The sequence below is a fragment of the Tursiops truncatus genome, chromosome 9 (genome assembly GCF_011762595.2).
Source record: "Tursiops truncatus isolate mTurTru1 chromosome 9, mTurTru1.mat.Y, whole genome shotgun sequence".
Classification (NCBI taxonomy): domain Eukaryota; kingdom Metazoa; phylum Chordata; class Mammalia; order Artiodactyla; family Delphinidae; genus Tursiops; species Tursiops truncatus.
Window position 1 is genome coordinate 294,103 of NC_047042.1, and position 22,823 is coordinate 316,925.

A 22,823-nucleotide genomic window follows, 5' to 3' on the forward strand; every position below is an offset into this window, starting at 1 on the left:
TTAACTAAAACTACTGTGTCACAAATACTATTAAAATAATTGTGACGTTTTTATTCACTTTTACTGCGAACAACAAAAGAAACTATAGGTATTTTTTCATTTCAGGTAATATTTTAGCTAACAGTTATTAAATGTTTTGAGAAGACAGAGTGCTAATTGCATTACTTCATTTTATCTTTAAAATAGCGCTTCCATGTAATTATTCTTAATATCTCCATTGTATTAAAGTGTATCTCTAGTTTAGACCTTTCTTCAGAACTGCAGACTTGTGTATCCAACTGTGTACTCAGCATCTCTACTTGGACGTCACGAAAACATCTCAAATCTTATACCTCCAAAACTGGTCTTTAATCCCCCAAACATGCTCTACCCCAAACTTTTTCCATCTTAGGTGACAGTAACCACACCTTTCCAGTTCCCCAGGCCCTAAATCTCGAATTCACCCTTGACCCCCTCTTCCTTTCCATTCTTGCATTCAATCTACCACGAAATGCTGTCACAACCTTCCCAATGTGCCACTTCTGAGAATTACCAGCCGCTAGCAGCCTGGTGCAGGCCACCAACATAGACCTCGAGGATCCTGTAGTCACCTCCCGAGATTCTCCCTGACTCCACTCTCTCCCCACATCCTCAAGACCACAGATAGAGTTATGCTTTTCAAACAAGAGACAGTTCATGCCACACCTCGGCTGAAATCCTGCCCCTGGCTGCCTACATTTAGAGTAAAAGACACAATGCATGTGATGGCCTCCCAGGACTTACCCAATCCATCCCATCACATCTCCGACCTACAGCCCTCCTGCTGTTTCTTCCTCCCCACTGACTAAGTCAGCCAGGGTGGCCTCCTTGATATTCCTCCAAGCTGCCCGGCATATTTCTGCCTTAGAGTTTTGGGACTGGTTATTCTTGCTCCCAGGGAGTGGTCTCCCCCTCATACATTCTGACAACTCCCTCACTTCAAGTCTTTGCTCAAATGTCAACTTATAAAATCCACCCTGACTACCCTATTTAAAATCAGAACCTACCTGTACACTCCTCCAGCACTCCCAACCCAAACCTCTTCAGTGAGTTTCACATCCTTTTCCTTATCCCGTAGCGCCCATCAACCTGTGACAAAGCATAGAATTTATTTATAACATCCATATCGACACGAGAGTGTAAGGAGGGAGAAAGCATGCAAGAAGGAGCACGCAGGCAAAGGCTCTTGTCTAATTTATTCATTGATACGTCCAAGCATAGAGAACAGGAAGATGCTTGATAAATAGTCCTGAAAAAGATACAGATGAGGAAACTAGTAGTGAAGCTCAGAAAGTTTAAGCAACTTCCTCAAGGTTCTAGAGCTAGAAGAGGGTCACAGTAGAATTCACACTTGGGGATGTCTAACTTCAAACCTCTTAGCCTCTCTGCTATCTTTTTTTTTTTTTTTCTTTGCGGTACGCAGGCCTCTCACTGTTGCGGCCTCTCCCGTTGCGGAGCACAGGCTCCGGACACACAGGCTCAGCAGCCATGGCTCACAGGCCCAGCCGCTCCACAGCATGTGGGATCTTCCCGGATCGGGTCACGAACCCGTGTCCCCTGCATCGGCAGGCGGACTCTCAACCACCGCACCATCAGGGAAGCCCCTCTCTGCTATCTTAAGTCCATGCAATTCAGGATTTGTTTTAATCAGTGCCATGGAAATTCTCACTCCACTGAATAGGATCACTAAAGTGTTCTCTGTCTAGATTTATATATATATTTTCCATTTAAACAAAGGAAACAGAAGAGGGGAATTCATCATGGGTTATTGCGGTAATTTTACAGCAATTTTAGCAATAATGACATTTAAGTAATAGTGATATTTAATGATAGCATAATAATAATAAAATAATAGCTCTTTAATGTATTGAAGACGAATCGCACGCTAAACTCGGTGCTAAAATATTTCCATGTGTATTTTGTGCAAAATCCTTATGAATATTCTATCAGATGAGCTTTATGTGTAACTCCACCAGGCATACTTCTCTTATTCCGCCTTCAAAGATAAGGAAATTGATGAGAAGTGTGGTAACTGTTTGATCAAGATGAGACTGGTAATAAGTTGTGAGTATGAATTTAAATTCAGGTCTAACTCCAGAATTTGATTCTCACTCCATACATGAAAATTTTGATAATTCCTTTGATAAGAGTATGTTTTCTCCTGGAAAACATCCCCCATTATGTCTGCCTGTGCTCATACCTTCAGAACACAGTCAAGTTTAAAACATGATAAAAATGTTTAAACAGTGTGCTTTAATAAATGGAAATATCTTCATCTAAACAATAACACAAAAAGGCAGGCTGAGCCCTTTGAAGTGGCTTCGTTGCTATCCTCCATCCAGAACAAGAGAAGGAATCAACAGCTGCAGAGTAAAGAAAGCATGAAACCCAGAGATGGAGGATTCTGTAAATGACCAATTACAAGACTATTAAGCCACACTTTCATAGCAAGAGGCAAAATATTCCATTAAACTGAAAATTCTTCTACCCCTCACTCCAAGGCCCACACAAACATTAATGTTGCATTTATTAGGATGTATTTCCTGTGCTCTATCAACGTGACTTTCAGCAACTGTATTAATCCAGTCCTTTCGCTTTGCACATATATCTGAATGATGGATTCCATTACTGGAGCTTTGCAGAAAGAGTGGAGGGAATGAAGTAAAGTTTGGGAAGAGCCATCATAATCCATAATGATGGGCACTGAATCAGGACAAGAAGAAACCTCTCTTCTCATTTATTTGAATGAAAATTCTACTATATATTTATTGCCTCTGTACAGGGCCATCTGTTGAATAATGGAAAAGAAGCATCTTTCATTTGGAGGTAGGATTTGTGTGCTCAAGTTTCGATGAGCCTGCAGAATTAATCTTGTTTTAGAAATGAAATAAAATGTAATTTCTTACTGTAAGTAGATGTGGTTAAGCAACTGGCAACTTTGATGTCTTTAAATCACTGCAGTTTCAGGGTAGGCAAATCTATAATTATTTCAAGCACTTCTTTATTGGTGCAACAACTGAGCAGTGTACACAGCGGTCAACAACCTGGGCATTGTCAGACGACTCTAAGTTTGAATCCAGACTTTGCCACTCACCAGCTATGTGACTTTCAGCTATGAGAAGCACTTTCTTCAGCTTTACAGTGTGGATTATTATATGCCCTTTGCAGAACTACTGTAAGAACTAAATGTATATGGGCACAGTGGCTCATAGTAAGGGCTCAAATTAGTACTGTGGTCACTACTAGTAGTATTGAAAAGAAATTAGAACTTCTATTCTCATAAAGTGGGATATGTGTCCCTTTATCATTGTAATTTCATATCATTTTACTTTTGACCTTATAATTTAATAGCTTGATCCAAGAAACATTTAGCAGTAAATATAATTGAAAGAAGATTACTTGTCAAACATGAAATACTGTAGTATCAAGTGTGCTGGCACAATACTCTTCTCAGATAATTAACCTGTAAAAATATGTTATTGTCTTCTTTCTTTTTTTTTTTTTTTTTTTTGCGGTACGTGGGCCTCTCACTGTTGTGGCCTCTCCCCTTGTGGAGCACAGGCTCTGGACGCACAGGCTCAGCGGCCATGGCTCACGGGCCCAGCTGCTCCGCGGCATGTGGGATCCTCCCGGACCAGGGCACGAACCCGTGTCCCCTGCATCGGCAGGCGGACTCTCAACCACTGCGCCACCAGGGAAGCCCTATTGTCTTCTTTTCAATTAAGCACATTGAACATATATATTTACTGTGCCAATTGGCGAAAGGTCCATTAATTAATCAGTCTAACCATATGTTGCATAAATGTCTTCTAAACATAATTGTATATGTATTTTATTTGTTGGGAAAATGTGTTTGAGATTGTTCTTTTCTGCCTATTTAAAGTAAAAGAGGGTGAGAAGTAGAGTTAGGCTTAATGTACTTTGTACTCCATTATGCCATGAAAATGCTTCTGTGCCCTGGAGACAACAACAAAAGATTTGCTTTAATGACAAGAATCAAGTATGTTCTAAAGCTTCCAGGTAGGAGGCGTATAGGTTGCGGTTTATATCAGAAGTATTTGCTCTCTCTCTCAACTGCGTCTAGATGGGAAAGATGTGGTCACAAATGCTTCAAGGTGATATAGTAAATGTTGGAAAGAGGGGGGTAGGAGGCAGAGTTTTGAATATCTCAAACCTGAGCTAGAAGGATTTTATTTAAAGAAAATAGCGGATATTATTTTTCACTTAAGGAATGCCACTCAGCAAACCTGACATTAATGTAGGAAATTAGCTCTTTTAGCTATGATGCTTTCAAATGCACATGGCTGAAAACAAGTTCAAAATAGTCAAAGGAAATTTAAAAACAAAAACCAAACAACAACAACCACCTCAACAAACAAGTACTAGAAATTCAGGGATGCAGCCATATTCAGATACAGTTGGATCTGGAAGTTCCAGAGTGTCAGCAGGGTTCCAGCTCTCTCTCCATCGCTCAGCCCTGCTTACCTCTGCAAGACTTTATTTTACAGAAAGTCTCTTCTTGTGCTGGACGGTCACTGGGAGTCCCCGAGTCATATCTCCTCAGCTTAGAAATTCCAGAGAGAAAAGACAATTCTTCCATTTTTCTCTGAGAGTAAAGTCCTGGGGAGGAGTCTGATAGACTTAGCGGAGGTCAGATGCCTACCCATGAGCCAATCACCTGCTTTACTGGAGTTCAGTCCCTGGGCGACTCATCCCCGGGGCCAGTGAGGAGGCAGGATAGCATTATCTGGCCGTTCTCCAAGAAAAGCCTGCTGTTTTTGTAAGATGAAAGGGGAGAGGACATGGATAATGAAACCTGTATCTGCTTCTGTAAAATCCACAGAATCATACTCCCTGCCCTGTGTCGATGACCATGCAGTAAGCTGACCCAGGAGGTCATTTTTCCCACAACAGTCTTTATATATATGACTAAGGAACACACTGGTAAAAGAATATGGGAGAAAGTCTGAGTATGACAAGTCAGCTAGACTGATATTAACTAAAAAAGCTGTGTGAAAATATCCTTAAAAAGTTGCCCCCAACTCACTCAAAGTCCAAAGTTGGAGCTGGAAATACAATGTCATGGAGTTTGGATAAGAACAGGTTTTCTCCAAGCTGAACTATGACACAGAGATTAGAGACTTCTAGAAACTATACTTTTTCAAAGAAAAAACATCACATGAGAAAAATGAGGCCTAGAAAAATTAAATGACTTAAGCTAATTAATGGCAGGACTGAGACTAGAGTATACTTTGTGTAATTGGTTATGGTCTGTTTTTTTTGTTGTTGTTGTTGTTATCACTTCAGAACGAGACAAACTTAAAGAAAGGAAACACAACCAAAACTCAGTGGCTGAAAAAGAGATGGATGTGAACGCCCACTTGTTTCTTACGTATAAAGTTACCCCTCGCAGTGTTTTGGAGGAGAAAACGCTGGCTCTTCCCAACGTTGGTTACATACACAAAGATTCCAAAGACAAGACAAGTGCTTTGCAAACAAAGTAACTAGAACCAGCTCAGGCTTCCCCGCGCCGGGTCCTACGTTCCACGGTCAGAACCACCAACTGTATCCCCCCGGGTAACAAGGTGATTCAGAAAACCTGGCGCCTTCAGAGAAGCGAGAAAACTTAGCCGGGAAGAGAGTCAGGAGGAAACTTGCTCAGCTTCTTGCTGGGGTCTGAAACGATCCCAAGAGAGTCCTTACACCCCTCAGGTTTCCACAATCAAGCACCCTCGCCTCCAACCTGAGCCACCCCAGATCTGACTATCAGACGACAGAAGTCCGCGGACGCACGGAGAGCTGACCACCCCACGAGAGGGACCTACGCGCGGCCGCGCCCACTCACCCGCCGCTCCCCGGGAGACGGGAGACCAGCCCGGGGTCCAAGTCCTGGGCGTGTCAGACTCGCCCCTCTCCGGGCCCGGCTCCAGCTCACCTCGGCGCGGCCCGCCTGGGCGCCGCCATCTTGACCACAAAGGGGGCCTCGCGCCGGAGGCCCCTGAGAGGGCGCCCTGAGCGGAGCCGGAGCGCCGGGGAGCCTCAGGTCGGCGCCCTACGTCCCCCGCACGCTCGCTCCCTGTCCACGCGCGACGAGAGTCCCGTACGCAGCGCCCGACCCAGGCTTACGCGGAACCGGCGCCCCGCGCAGCCCGCACCGCGGCTCAGGCGGCGCCGAGGACGGCCCGGGCGGAAGAGCGGGCGCGGGGCACGCGCTCGGTAACCTGGCAACGCGGAGCAACCCGGCGTCTCCGGCGAACCCCAGCCCTCCACCGCGAGGAAGCACGGACCCCCGCGCCCGCCGCCCAGCCCGCGCCGCCCCTCCGTCTCTCCGCCCGGCGCTGCCCGCTGGCTATGGTCTTTTAAATCCATGATACAACGTCTATATGTAACAAATCTGTTAAACCCTAAATGTTTATGATAATTCAAGTAATCCATTATCTGAATTATTCTTGAAGATAAAACATCCAAAGACTTCTTAATTGTATGGGTATACATACATAAAATACACGTGGAGGTAACTTCAAATATAGAATGTGCCTGTCTCTATTCCTTCCCTCTCCGCTCTTTTAAAAAATGCCCCTTTAAAAATTGCCCACTCACCATCTGTTAGGTAAATTTGCTGAAACACAGTAAATGTGGAGACAGAAATTGTTATAGAGACTATTCCAAATGGCACTGACACCTGTATTTATGAAATTTTTAAAAGGGTAAGTTAGAGTTGTTTTTTTTTTAAAAAAAAAAATCCCACTATAGTAACACCACATCATCCTAGGTGCCCAGTTCTATCCAATTACATAAGATGGAGAAAGAGAGAGAGAGAGATAGAAACAGAGAGAGAGAGAGAGAGAGAGAGAGAGAGAGGAGAAAGAGAAAGAAGAAAGGAAGAAAACCAAGTACTTATGTATAAAGTGTTGCTGCCAAAGTTTGAGATTATACTCAAGCATCAATGAACAGAAGGAAAACACTTACAAATTTACAAATGTATTTCATTTACGGTATGAGGGACACAGGTTTAGATTTGCAACACGCTCCCACAAGGGTCAAATTGACCACTTTTTTCTATCTAGTTGCTCTTGAGAGAACGAAACAATTGAAACAGATGCCATTCAATTCCAAGTCTATAGCTTAGACCATGTCGCTGCACATGAAATATTGTTCATTCAGAGTCAGCACATAGCAAGATTAATTTATACTCTCAGAGTGTTTGCTCTCGTCAATAGCAGAGAAACCTTGAATAAAAACGTTCCCATTACTTTCCATTGTAATATATCTTACTTATAGCCCATGAAACAGTGGTCAGAGGAGATTTATTCTTTGGACACCATATTATATAATCTCTCCACTTTAAGCCATCCCCCACTCGGCGATTATTTTTTAAATATGTTACTCGTAGTCAATATTAATTTACATTTAATCTTTCTTAGCATTAGGAGAGTATTATTTTGTACAGGCTCCGAAACAAATCTCCCGAAATTCCTCCCTGATGCTCCCTTCAGGCTGAAAATGCATTGCAGGGTGGCTGCAGTGACTTAATTCTAGTTGGCAGAGCCCTGGCCACACACTAATTTCATTAGCCTCAAACTCCTGGATTTGAAAGATCCACTGAATATGATTCATGTCCTCTGACATGTCACTTACTAACCAATTCAGTGTGCATACAGAGGAGAGAAAGGACTTGCTCAGCTCTGGCCCACCGGCAGGCAGATGAGAATTCCCAGTCAGAGACACTGTTTACATCTGAGTGGTCATTCTTGCCCGGGTCCTCATTTTCAGGAAGGAACTTCAATCCAGGCTTTGCTGGCAGCTGCAGCATTTGTTACATCCATTACTAGCTCCTTGTTCCTTCCTGCCCCCCAGTGCTTAGCATCCCCCATTTCAGTCACTAAGTCTTCCTTCCCCCAGCCTAGAAGCTTACCTCACCATAAATTTTTATCTCAAATGATAGGTTTGGCACATTCCCCACAGCAACCCGCAGGGACTGGGGAAAAGAAAACTCAAATCTCCGGAGAGCTAAGAATTCAACCATTTAGAAGAGTTTCTTTTATACAGGACAGTCTTCATTGAGCTGAACCCTGCAATCCCAGAGAAGATTCACCTACCCGTTCTTTTCCTCTTTCCCTAAAGTGACTGTGTCTTTGAACAATAGGTCTGTGTTCCACTATTCTCTCTATTCATTTTGCAGGTTTACAGAGGCTGGGAAACTGGGGACTGGACTTACATGCCAGGAGCTTCTAAGATCACACGCAAAAATAAGGCTACTGGAAGAGATTGTTGGAATCTATCTCTGTATATTTGAACATGGGCAGTGGTTAACCAGGATGCTCACACCAAGCTTATATCCAACTTGCAGCACAAGCTACAAGTTGGTGCATCCCTCCTACTACCAGCCTCTTCTCAATAAATGCAGGTGAAAACTGGGGGCTCTTTTCCCTCAGCTGTTCAGTCCAACATGAATAGCTGCAATTTGCAAATTAGAGGAAAATGACAGTGTTTTCTCTGAATGGTTTTGGTCCCAACGCACACTGCTAATGCTGGCATTCAGTTCCTTTCCTTCCCAGCCCAGGGAACGGGGGAACTAAGCATAAGGCAAGCGTTCTCTTTTCTTGCAGGTGCCTCAGATCCACACACCAGAGAAGGAATCAGCTCCCCCTGGAATCTTTTTCAGCAAACACAATCCTTCAGCCTAGTCTGCAAGCTCTCTCTTGACTTTAAGATTTCTCTCTTTTTTCGACAGGCAGGCCCATCTGCAGTACTGCCCAAGCTCCAAGTGAAGGCACCAAAATAATTTTTAAAATGTCAAACAGCAAATGTGCCTTCAACCCCCAGAGCTCCAGTAAAAATACTGTGAGTTGCCCCTGTGGTTCTCAGGTGACCTCTGGCCTCATCCTCCCTGCAGCGCTGCCTCCTCAGGTTCTCTAGTTTAAGCTCAGAGGTAAAGGAAGTGCTTCTGGGTTTTGCTTACAACAACCCAGGCTCTTCCTGAAAGCATTACCTCAAAGTGAAGGCTGCCCAGAAGCACTTTTGGCCTTGCAAACATCTAGATGTGGCATACTCAACAGGTGCTAGGGATGCTCAGAGGCCCAGAGGGGCCATACCAGGCTGCAGCCTTAGACAGGCACCCCTCCTTCTGGCACAAACACAAACTTCATACCCCTGGGTGCTGATGTAGTGACAGCTTGAATCTCACAAGGAGTCCCCTCCAGAAACCCAACATGCTTCAGGAAAGGCACTTGAGAGGGAGCCAACTTTTTAGCTACGGGGAGCATAAGGGTCAGCCAGAACATCTGGAGAAGGGACTAACTGACCTTGGGTCCTACCAGGCAGGGAGAGAGCTGTGCATTAGGAAAGGATCACTTCAAGACAGAGATGAACAAAAAACTTGGAGATAGGGGTAGAGAAGGAAAAGAGAGGCAGAAATTGAAAGGGAGAACATAAAAACAGAGAGACAAAAAAAAAAGGGAGAAAGAGACACAAGGAGAGAGACACACAGGAAGAAAGACAGAGAAACAAGAGAACCCATAGTCACGCAGACCCTGAAACTCAATTTCTTCATCCAGAAGCCATCCATCTATACCCAGGGCGGCACAGGAGCCGTGGGGCCGAGGCTGCGGGAGCAGGCGGTGAGAGAGCACTGCAGCACCGCCCACCGCTCAACGGGCCCGATCCGCCGTCCTCGCATCTTCCGCCGTTGCCCGCCTGCGCCCGGAGCTAGAGGACCGCCCGGCCTTGCTCAGCGCACCCTACTGCCTCCCTCCAGGCGCCTTCTTGTCTGGCTCTGAGAATCGTCCTCAAAACCCAGGACTGGGGCTGGGGGCTGCGTTAGGGAGGTCGTGGGAAAGGATGGGCACCGGGTGGGTGCAGAAGAAGCGACTGTGTTTCGCAGTTAGCATGAGCTCACCTCCGGGCTCTGAGCTGGCAGGAGTAGAAAGCGGATCGCCCGGCTCCTGCCAGTGGCCGGATCGCAAAGGCAGTTTAGACGGTGCAAACAACTGCTCAGAGCAAATCACCTGGGGGCACGTCTGCGGGTGGCTTCTCCCCGCTTGAAGACAGTCCCCACGCCTTCCGCCCCATGCCCTCGCAGAGACAGGTTACAGGTCGGGAAATCCAACCCAAGCGAAATGGGCAATTCACGTCCAAATGTAGGTGAAGACCTAGCCTTCGGTTTAAGAACTGCCTCCCTAAGCTCTTCTCGAAATTTTCCAAGGGAGCTGCAGCTTGCCGGGCGGCTTGGGGCAGGGAAGCTGGAGAGTTGAGAAATGCCTAGTTTCTAGGCGTCTTCTCATCTTTCATATTCCTTGCGCCTAAGTGGCTCTCACAGGAGCCCGGCACTTTTACAAGCCTGTTTTGGAACCATATTTCACTCTAATGCAAACCCATTTAAATCATCGTCTTGTTTTTCGGAGACTGTTTCTTGTCAATGGGGCCATAAATCCAGAATGTCAAGCCGGATGGAGTGGAGCGCGGACAGGGGAGAGATGGAAGAGAAATGAATCAAGCAGGGAAAATACCTCCTCGGGTGAGGTGGGAGGGATTCGGCAGGATCTCCAGGGTGGAAATGAGCGAAGGCTGACCAGACCCCGCACCCCTGGAGTCCAAGCCAGCCTTCAGGATAAAGAGCGCGGGGAGCTACGGCGCGCTCTGCTCCGGAGGGAGCGCCTCCTACCTGGAAAAGCCTCAGGATATTGGCTACCATGATGGAGACCGAACTCCCCGAAGCCCCAATCACTCCAACTACTTTCTCGGGCTTGATGAAAACCGGAGGCTCGCCGTTGGTGCAGCGCACTTCGGAGGTGTCCTTCTGGATGAGCGCCTGGACGAAAGTGAGCGACTGTTCGAGCGCATAAGTGTCCCTGGAACAAGTGTCCAGGATCCGCGCTCCCAGCGTCACGTTGGGCAGCAGGTTGGGATCGCTGTTGATCTGGTCCAGGGCGTAGAGTATCGCTTCCAGCCTGTGGATCCCGTTCTCCCTCTTGATGTCGCCGCAGGGCACTCCGCTGGGACCCTTCGCGTGCACCGGGAACAGCTCCCCGAGGGTGATGTCCCCCTCGATACGAATGGAGTACGGGGCGTACATCTCCTGGCCGCGCGCCGCCACCGCCAGCGCGCACAGAAGCACCTCCAGCACGCAGCAGGGAAACTTCATCAAAGTCAGGGCGCGGAGCAGCTTCCCCAGCTGGACCATGCTGCTTCCGCGGCTGCGGTGGTGGCGGCGGCACTCGAGGGGACGGTGGCGGGCTCGCCGGAGTCCTGGCCCCTTGGGGTGAGCTCCGCCGGGGAAGCCCAGGGTCTCCTGCGGGCGAGGAGGGTAGGGGCGCCCGGGGAAGGGCAGCCGGCGAGGGTGGGGGCTCCCGCGGCGCCTGCCAGCTTGGGGCGCCGTGCGCTCTCGAGTTCCCCGGCCAGCGCGCCGCCCTCGAGCTCGCGCTCGGTGGCTAGCAGCTCGAGCTCTCCAACAGCCCAGCACTGGGGAGAGAGCGAGGATGGCTATCGCTTTAAATGCGCGTTCGGCTCCCTCTCCTCCTCCGCCCACTCCCTCCCACACTTCCCAGCGCCCACCCTCCCCACGGTTTTGTATCATCACGCAGGGAGGGGCTGCATGCTGAGGTAAGGGGGGAGGGAATGGGTGGGCGGCTGCGCGGGGGTGGGGGGGGGGAGTGTACCTCCGATTGGGAGTTTCGAGGTCCCCAGGGAATCGGGATTGCAGGTCGCAGGCGAAGGCTGAGCTCCTGCTTCGGTCTCACTGTAGAAGCCGCTCGCTCGCCCGCCTGCACCCACATGCACATTCTAGGCACAGGGTGGCATCAGCCCCGGACACGGCGGTTCTAGCTAGGGCTGACTGCTTCCAACCCTGAGGTCCGGAGCCGGGGCTGTCAGCGCCCGGAGAATGCGAGGTAGTCGAAGGTGATGCCACCAAGCGTGAAGGGTAGTAGGGAGACCCCAGTCTCTACTGCTAATTCGTCTGTGCCAGTTTTTCCTAAGAAAAACACACATACACACAGGAGCCTGATTTATGACCTAAAGAACCTTTACGCAGAGACTTCTCCGGGGCCAGGCACTGGGCTAGTCTGTAGGGAAAGACGCCAACAAGAAATGCTGGGAATGGAAATGCATCTTTGGTCTTCAGGGGTTACTGTGGCCGGAGCCGGATGGAGTAACCCTGGTCTCCTGTAAATCTGTGGCGGATTCGCTCCTTTTCTTCCTTTCATCGCGAGAGATGGAACAACTGAGAACTCTGCAGAGCGCACTTTCTTCTCTGGCGCTGACAGGCTCCCTCCTGCCCATTTCCAGAGATGCTTTTGGGCTGATGTCAGGTTTCCTCGGGTAGGAAATAGCAAGAAAGAGGTGACAGTAGGAGGAGCAGACAGAAATCTCCCCATCGATCCAGTGATCCAGTGATCCATTCTTTTTTTTTTTTTTTTTCTGGCTGAAGATTTGGGGGGTTTGGGGAGTGGAATCAGGATGCCAGAGCAGGCTGTAGTGCAGTTAGGAAGCTGTTTTTCAAAGGTGCCCCTCCTGCAGGTCATCAGTACCTCAGGCTATATTTGATAGAGACTGTATCCTTATTTAGTTTTTAATTTAAGGCTATTTAGTAGGCACTTGGTGCCAAAAAATATATTTGAAGAGCTGTGTTACAAGTAATAACACTTGAGTTTTCACCTGCCCATGTGAAGATCTATGTTCTCCTCTTCCATTTCCAGGTCACAGCTTGCAATTGCTCAACAAATAGTTCTTGGCTGACTGTTGAATGTTGCATTATTCTGTGTTCTCTCTTTGCTTTACTCATTCTCCCCAAACATCTGGCAGCAATCATTATCTTCTTTTTGTTGCAGTCATCTGTGTGCATGTTTTATTTCCCTTGCTAAGCTGTAAGATCCTTGAGGGTAAGGGGCTAGGTATTATAAGGGGCTAGGTATTATTTATCTTTTTACCTTGGACAATGTTCAGAATGGTGTTTTGTACCTAAGAAGCACTCATGTGTTGAATGAATCAGAATTGGTTTGCCATTCCTCACTGCCTTTATCTCACAATAACAGAAACATAAAGTGGGCAGAGCAGAAACGACAGCAAATAAATTGTCCTCTTAGTCACAGAATGCAGTTTCTAGAACTTAAAGAATAATTAGTAGATTTTGAAATAATTTTGTTTTACAAAAATTTCATAAGATTGAAATACTCTAACCTTAAAGCTCTTGATCAACTCTAAAGGAGGGCTTTAATTGGCTCTTCCTGAGTCAAGTGTTTATTCCTGGGCCGATAACTGGGGCCATTGTCATAATAGAAAGTGTGATTTGTTACCAGAGAAAGAGGAAAGTGACGCTGGGCTTGCAAGATATTTATATCTTCACCCAGAGTGCATAGGATCTGGAACTTAATTGATGACGCAGTATTTGTTTGAGATTATATGAATGAAAAATCTTTGTGTAAGAGTGATTAATCTAAAACTTGGCCAGTCATTGTCCTAGTGTCATATTAAATTGCAGGAGAATCTAGTTTTAGGCACAAAGATCATAAATATAAAATGTGTTCCCAGGCTTGGTTCTGTGTAGTCAGTAATCTATACTCACCCAGTCATTAATAAAAATGAAAGTTAAGAACTCAGTCCTAACTTATATGCTTAGCATTGTATTTTGTTAACAATCTCAGTTTTATTTTCTTTGTTCTCCCCTGTCCATCATCTTCTGCAGAATATAATGTCTCCACTTTCAATTCCCTGTCTATTTAAATCCAATTTGTAATTTATAAAGTTGTCCTCCTTAAGGGCTGTTGCTTCTGCCAGAATAATGTACTCTGACCATTATTATACTCTTCCATCTTTCATGTAGGTCTCCATCCATAGGTTTTGTTTTCATAGCTTTTTTTTTTTTTTGGCGGTACGCAGGCCTCTCACTGTTGTGGCCTCTCCCGACATGGAGCACAGACTCCGGATGCGCAGGCTCAGCGGCCATGGCTCACAGGCCCAGACGCTCTGCGGCATGTGGCATCTTCCCGGACCGGGGCACGAACCCGTGTCCCCTGCATCGGCAGGCGGACTCTCAACCGCTGTGCCACCAGGGAAGCCCGAAGAAATCAAAATCTTTACAGACAAGCAAAAGCTACAAGAATTCAGCACCAGCAAACCAGCTTTATAACAAATGCTAAAGGAACTTCTCTAAGTGGGAGACACAAGAGAAGGAAAACACCCACAAAAACAAACCCAAATTAATTAAGAAAATCGTAATAGTAACATACATATCAATAACCACCTTGAATGTAAATGGATTAAATGCCACAAACAAAAGACACACACTGGCTGAATGGATACAAAAACAAGATCCTTATATATGCTGTCTACAAGAAACCCATATTGGACGTAGAGACACATACAGACTGAAAGTGAGGGGATGGAAAAGGATATTCCATGCAAATGAAAATCACAAGAAAGATGGAATAGCAATACTCATATTAGAAAAAATAGACTTTGAAATAAAGACTGTTACAAGACATAAGGAAGGGCACTATATAATGATGACGGGATCAATCCAAGAAGAAAACATAACAATTATAAATACTTATGTACCCAACATAGGAGCACCTCAATACATAAGGCAAATGCTGACAGCCAAAAAACAGGGAAAATACAGTAACACAATAATAGTGGGAGACTTTAACACCCCATTTACACAAACAGACAGATCATACAGACAGAAAATAAATAAGGAAACACAAGCTTTTAAATAACACAATAGACCAGAGAGACTTAACTGATACTTTTAGAACATTCCACCCGAAAGTAGAAGAATATACTTTCTTCTTGATTGCACATGGACTGTTCTCCAGAATAGATCACACCTTGGGTCACAAGTCAAGTCTTGGAAAATTCAGGAAAACCGAAATCATATCAAGCATATTTTCCAATCACAACGCTATGAGATTAGAAATCAATTACAGGAAAAAAAAAACAACAGTAAAAAACACAAATATATGGAAGCTAAACAGTGCGCTGCTAAATAACCAACAGATCACTAAAGAAATCAAAGAGCAATTTTAAAAAATACCTTAAAACAAATGACAATGAAAACACGATGGTCCAACACCTATAGGACAGAAAAAGCAGTTCTAAGAGGGATATTCATAGCAATTCAAGCTCACCTCAAGAAACAAGAAAAATCTCAAATAAACAATCTAACCTAAACCTAAAGCAATTAGAAAAAGAAGAACAAAGAAAACCCAAAGTTAGTAGAAGGAAAGAAATCATAAAGATGAGAGCAGAGATAAATGAAATACAAATGACAAAAACAATAACAAAGATCAATAAAATTAAAAGTTGGTTCTTTGAGGAGATTAAAAAAAATTGATAATACTTTAGCCAGACTCATCAAGAAAAAAAGGGAGAGGACTCAAATCAATAAAACTAGAAATGAAAAAGGAGAGATAACAACCGACACCGCAGAAATACAAAAGATCAAAAGAGACTACTACAAGCAACTATATGCCTATAAAATGGACAACCTGGAAGAAATGGACAAATTCTTGAAAAATTACAACCTTCCAAGATTGAACCAGGAAAAATTAGAAAATATAAACAGACCAATCATAGATAATGAAATTGAAACTATAATTAAAAACCTTCCAACAAACAAAAGTCCAGGACCAGACGGCTTCACAGGCAAATTCTAACAAACATTTAGAGAAGAGTTAAAACCTATCCTTTAAAACTCTTCCAAAAAATTGTGGATGGAGGAATAATACCAAACTCATGCCACAAGGCCAGCATTACCCTGATACCAAAACCAGATAAAGATATCACACAAAAAAGAAAATTATAGATCAATATGACCAATGAAAATAGATGCAAAAATCCTCAACAAAATACTAGCAAACAGAATCCAAAAACACATTAAAAGGATCATACACCATGTTCAAGTGGGACTTATCCCAGGGATGCAAGGATTCTTCAATATATGCAAAAGAATCAATGTGATACACCATATCAACAAATTAAAGAATAAAAACCATATGATCATCTCAAAAGACGCAGAAAAATCTTCTGACAAAATTCAACACCTATTCATGATAAAAGCTCTCCAGAAAGTGAGCATAGAAGGAACCTACCTCAACATAACAAAAGCCATATATGACAAACCCACAGCAAACATCTTTCTCAGTGGTGAGAAACTGAAAGCATTTCCTCTAAGATCAGGAACAAGACAAGGATGTCCTCTCTCGCCACTATTATTCAACATAGTATTGGAAGTCCTGGGCACAGCAATCAGAGAAGAGAAAGAAATAAAAGTAATACAAGTTGGAAAGAGGAAGTAAAACTGTCACTGTTTGCTGATGACATGATACTATACATAGTATCATGCAGATGATGGAGCAAGGTAAAAACACAGCAGATGATGCAGCAAGGTAAAAACCCACCAGACCTAACAAATGAAGAGGAAACAGGCAGTCTACCTGAAAAAGAATTCAGAGTAATGATAGTAAAGATGAGCCAAAATCTTGGAAATAGAATGGAGAAAATACAAGAAACATTTAACAAGGACCTAGAAGAACGAAAGAGCAAACAAACAATGATGAACAACACAGTAAATGAAAATAAAATACTCTAGAAGGAATCAGTAGCAGAATAACTGAGGAAGAACAGATAATTGACCTGGAAGATAAAATGGTGGAAATAACTACTGGAGAGAAAAATAAAGAAAAAACGAATGAAAAGAACTGAGCACAGTCTCAGAGACCTCTGGGTCAACATGAAAACACCAACATTCGAATTATAGCAGTCCCAGAAGAAGAAGAGAAAAAGAAAGGGACAGAGAAAATATTTGAAGATATTATAGTTGAAAACTTCCCTAATATGGGAAAGGAAATAGTTAATCAAGTCCAGGAAGCACAGAAAGCCCCTTACAGGATAAATCCAAGGAGAAACATGCCAAGACACATATTAATCAAACTATCAAAAATTAAATACAAGGAAAAAATATTAAAAGCTGCAAGGGAAAAACAACAAATAACACAGAAGGGAATCCCCATAAGATTAACAGATGATCTTTCAGAAGAAACTCTGTAAGCCAGAAGGGAGTGGCAGGACATATTTAAAGTGATGAAGGAGAAAAACCTACAACCAAGATTACTCTACCCAGCAAGGATCTCATTCAGATTTAACAGAGAAATTAAAACCTTTATAGACAAGCAAAAGCTAAGAGAATTTAGCACCACCAAACCAGCTTTACAACAAATGTTAAAGGAACTTCTCTAGGCAGGAAACATAAGAGAAGGAAAAGACCTACAATAATAAACCCAAAACAATTAAGAAAATGGGAATAGGAACACACATATCAATAATTACCATAAAGGTAAATGGATTAAATGCTCCAACCAAAAGACACAGACTGGCTGAATGAATACAAAAACAAGACCCATATTTATGCTGTCTACAAGAGACCCACTTCAGACCTAGGGACACATACAGACTGAAAGCGAGGGAATGGAAAAAGATATTCCATGCAAATGGAAATCAAAAGAAAGCTGGAGTAGCAATTCTCATATCAGACAAAAGAGACTTTAAAACAAAGACAAGAGACAAAGAAGGACACTACATAATGATCAAGGGATCAACCCAAGTAAAATATATAACAATTGTAAATATTTATGCACCCAACAAAGGAGCACCTCAATACATAAAGCAAATACTAACAGCCATAAAAGGGGAAATCGACAGTAACACAATCATAGTAGGGGACTTTAACACTCCACTTTCACCAATGGACAGATCATCCAAAATGAAAATAAATACAGAAACACAAGCTTTAAATGATACATTAAACAAGATGGACTTAATTGATATTTATAGGACATTCCATTCAAAACCAAGAGAATAAACATTCTTCTCAAGTGCTCATGGAACATTCTCCAGGATAGATCACATCTTGGGTCACAAATCGAGCCTTGGTAAATTTAAGAACATTCAAATTGTATCAAGCATCTTTTCCAACCACAATGCTATGAGACTAAATATCAATTGCAGGAAAAAATGTGCAAAAAATACAGACACATGGACGCTAAACAGTACACTACTAAATAACCAAGATATCACTGAAGAAATCAAAGAGGAAATTAAAAAATACCTAGAAACAAATGACAATGAAAACATGATGACACAAAAACCTATGGGATGCAGCAAAATCAGTTCTAAGAGGGAAGTTTCTATCAATACAATCCTACCTTAAGAAAGAAGAAACATCTCAAATAAACAACCTACATGTAAATGAATGAAATTAGAACACTCCCTAAAACCATATACAAAAATAAACTCAAAATGGATTAAAGACCTAAATGTAAGGCCAGACACCATCAAACTCTTAGAGGAAAACATAGGCAGAACACTCTATGACATAAATCACAGCAAGATCCCTTTTGACCCACCTCCTAGAGAAATGGAAATAAAAACAAAAATAAACCAATGGGACCTAATGAAACTTCAAAGCTTTTGCACAGCAAAGGAAAACATAAACAAGATGAAAAGACAACCCTCAGAATGGGAGAAAATATTTGCAAATGAAGCAACTGACAAAGGATTAATCTCCAAAACATACAAACAACTCAAGCAGCTCAATATCAAAAAAACAAGCAACCCAATCCAAAAATAGGCAGAAGACCTAAATAGACATTTCTCCAAAGAAGATATACAGATTGCCAACAAACACATGAAAGGATGCTCAACATCACTAATCATTAGAGAAATGCAAATCAAAACCACAAGGAGGTATCACAGCACACTGGTCAGAATGGCCATCATCAAAAAATCTACAAACAATAAATGCTGGAGAGGGTGTGCAGAAAAGGGAACCCTCTTGTACTGTTGGTGGGAATGTAAATTGATACAGCCACTACAGAGAACAGTATGGAGGTTCCTTAAAAACCTAAAAATAGAACTACCATATGACCCAGCAATCCCACTACTGGGTATATACCCTGAGAAAACCATAATTCAAAAAGAGTCATGTACCAAAATGTTCATTGCAACTCTATTTACAATAGTGAGGATATGGAAGCAGCCTAAGTGTCCATCAACAGATGAATGGATAAAGAAGATGTGGCGCATATATATATACATGGAATATTACTCCACCATAAAAAGGAACGAAATTGAGTTATTTGTAGTGAGGTGGATGGACCTAGAATCCATCATGCAGAGTGAAGCAAGTCAGAAAGAGAAAAACAAATACCGTATGCTAACACATATATATGGAATTTTAAAAAGCCATACTGATGAACCTAGTGGCAGGGCAGGAATAAAGATGTAGACATAGAAAACGGATTTGAGGGCACAGGGGAGGGGGCAGGCGATGCTGGGATGAAGTGAAAGAGTAGCACTGACATATATACACTACCAAACGTAAAACGGATGGCTAGTAGGAAGCTGCTGCATAGCACAAGGAGGTCAGCTTGGTGCTTTGTGATGACCTAGAGGGGTGGGATAGGGAGGGTGGGAGGGAGGCTCAAGAGGGAGGGGATATGGGGATATATGTATACATATAGCTGATTCACTTTGTTGTACAGCAGAAACTAACACAACATTGTAAAGCATTTATACTCCAATAAACATGTGAAAAAAAGAAAATATGGGGCAATCTAAATAAATTATGTAAATTACAGGTTGCGCAGGGATCTGGAGAAAACAATGGCAGTGGTACACAATCCCTATCATTCAGACAATTCTGCTCTTGGTATCGGTAGGCAGGAGTGTTAGGTATGTGAAAACATGATGCAAGAACACATGCTAACATGTAAAGGAGGCCAGGATTCATCCCTGTGAATGGAGGTGTTCAGAGACATTACTGTAGGGCGCGGTCAGCTAACTGCTACGCAGCAGGAAGCTGAAATAAGCTGAGTCATCCTTCCTGTGGCCACTGCGCTTGCGCTAAGTATACTAATGAGGTTTTAAAGTAGCGACCTATCCGATGCTGGCTCACAAATCGCACCATCGGCGAAAGCCAATCACAGAGCGACACATGTTCTTAATCCCTATATAAGCAGACTGCTCTAGGATTGCGGGGTCTTCCTTCCATCTTTCTTCAACCAAGCTGTGCTCCAATAAAGTGTGATACGAGAAGAATCTTGCGTGTGGCGGCTCGTTATTCTGCCGGTCAGAAACGGCTCGCCGCAAGTGGTGCCGAAACCCGGGAACTTCGCGCCCTGCATGGAGGACCGATTCAGAACTCGACACACGGAGTGGTAACCGTCGGTGAGTAGTCCAGTCAGGTATGTTTTTCGGGGGTTTGGAGCCTGAAGTTTTTACTTTCGCTTTTGTCCTTTTAGTGTTTCTCATGTTTTTCGTTTGCTTGTGGCTACGGTACCACCAGCCCGATCGAGTGTGTCTTCCCTGGCCGATAGATAAGTCAAGCATTTTTGGGAATAGTTCGTCCACGGAGCCTACAACTGATTTTCATGAGCCTATTCAAGCCCTTTTAAGGGACCGAGGGCTAAAGCTCTCTCATAAAAACATAAGTAGGCTGCTACAAGATATCGAAAGTGCCGCGCCGTGGTTTGGGGTATCAGGCAGCTTGACTGTTCCGTCATGGGAAAAACTCGGAAAAGACCTAAAGGAGTGTAACACAAGGGGAGAACTTTCTCGAGGCGCTCTCCCCTTGTGGAGCATGATACTTTCTTGCCTAAAGGAAGGAAAATGTGAAGAAATTATTCAACGAGGACGCAAGGCTCTTAGCATGTGTCAAGATAGCGCATCAGAGAATGAACAAACAGGGACTACGGTAGACAGGCCTGAAATTATGAAAAGAGAAAAAAGAAAACAAAAGGAAAAGCAAGAAACGGTGCCAGGATTATATCCAATCCTAGATGAGTTTAAGGAATTATATTTGTTTCAAGATGAATTAAATCCTAGAGAGAAGGAAGATTTAGAAGGAGCGGCCGCGACATATGAACAAGAGCGGTATGAGCATTGGTACATGCCGCCGCTCGCTAGCCCACCATATTTTAAACCTGCGGAGGCTAGAGCTTCCGCCCCTGCTCAGGCCTCCACCTCAGTTGCGGCAGCTAATGCTCCCCCTCCTATGCCAAAGTGCACTTTTATTCCTCGGGAAACATGGTCCCAGTTGGCCACTGCTTTCCCCGTGTTTGAAGATCCAGCTACACGCCAACGATATTGTGAGATGATAGATCATAAGCTCATTAGGGATCTTGCAGAAGCGGCTAAAAGAGATGGCGTGTCCGCCAATTACACTATCATGTTGTTGCAGCGCCTCACGCGAAATGCGTTAACACCTACAGACTGGCAGGATATTGCCCGCGCTTGCTTAACGATGGGGCAATACCTAGATTGGAAATCAATCGTGTCTGACCTAGCACATAGTCAGGCGCGGGAGAATGCTGCCAATGGGCAGCCGGCCTGGAATGTTGACATGCTGTTGGGACAGGGACAATGGATAAATAATCAGACCATGTTCCCTGTGCAAGTTTACAGCCAAATAAACGAAATTAACATGCGGGCCTGGCGAGCCCTCCCCAACAAAGGAGAAGTTTCAGGGAATTTAACCAAGATTATACAGGGCGGCACAGAACCATTTTCCGATTTTGTAGCTAGAATGATGGAGGCTGCCGGACGGATTTTTGGTAATGTAGATGAGGCTATGCCATTAGTAAAACAATTAGTTTATGAACAATGCACAAAAGAGTGTCGCAGAGCGATAACACCTTATAAAGGGAAGGGCATTGAAACCTGGATGAAAGCATGTAGAGAGATCGGAGGGCCTTTGTCTAATACCGGGCTTGCTGCGGCTGTGCTGGCTGCCGCCCACAGTGTTCAGAACCCTGCCAAGTCAGGGGTTTGTTTCCAATGTGGAAAGCCTGGGCACATTAAGAAACAGTGCAAAAATGCAGGTGCGAGACCTAAAATGCTACAAGCTCAAAGAGTTCCAGGAACTTGTCCTAGATGCAAAAAAGGAAAACATTGGGCTAATGAATGTAGATCTGTTAAAGATATAAATGGGCAGCCCATTCAGCCCGCTGCACAGGTAGCTAATTCAAGAAATATCCATACAGCCAATTCAAAAAACGGGATAACGGGCCCCCGGTCCCAGGGCCCGAAGATTTTTGGGGCCCACGAGAGTGTGAACCTTCAGCCACTCCGACCCCAAGGCGAGCCACGTCAGGCTCCGCAGGGTTGGACCTCCGCGCCAGCTCCAGAATGGTATTAACAACAACCATGGGCATACAGCCCCTAGATACAGACATGAAAGGGCCACTACCTAGAGGGACGGTTGGGCTGGTGTTAGGTCGTTCTTCCTCCGTTTTAAAAGGACTTATTGTCCTACCCGGAGTGATTGATCCTGATTATACCGGAGTCATTAAGGTAATGTGTCAATCCCCTAGAGGGATCGTTACTATAGCCCCTGGTGATCGGATAGCTCAATTGTTGATTTTGCCTTCTTTTCATGAAAATTATCCCGCATGTTCTGCAGCCTTTTTGTCATTATCCCTTGATGATCGTCCTATGATGAGTCTAACCGTAGAAGGGAAAACATTTTTAGGTTTGGTAGATACCGGAGCAGATCGGAGCATTATAACTACTAGAGATTGGCCAGGCTCTTGGCCCCTACAAGAGTCTTCTCAAACCTTGCAAGGTCTAGGATATGCACAGACACCCAAAGTTAGCTCCAAGGAATTAACTTGGATCTCTAAAGATCAGAAGGGAAGATTTCAACCCTTTGTGGTTGAGGGATTACCATTTAATTTATGGGGAAGGGATGTACAAAGTCAAATGAAACTTAGACTTACTAATGATTATTCTGAAGTCGCACAAAATATTAT

General features: G+C 44.1%; 2 long non-coding RNA genes across 4 annotated transcripts in view; both read right to left on the reverse strand.

Moving 5' to 3' along the window:
- Window positions 1-6,179, reverse strand: part of LOC141279494 (uncharacterized) — a 28,197-nt gene extending 22,018 nt beyond the window's left edge. The window contains exons 1-2 of the long non-coding RNA XR_012333817.1: window positions 5,864-6,179; window positions 1,026-1,107 (exon numbers count right to left, since the gene is read on the reverse strand). This is a non-coding gene — a long non-coding RNA (uncharacterized lncRNA). The remainder of the gene's footprint in view (window positions 1-1,025; window positions 1,108-5,863) is intronic.
- Window positions 1-22,823, reverse strand: part of LOC117313552 (uncharacterized) — a 256,582-nt gene that overhangs the window by 23,460 nt on the left and 210,299 nt on the right. The gene's annotated exons all lie outside the window — the stretch shown is intronic.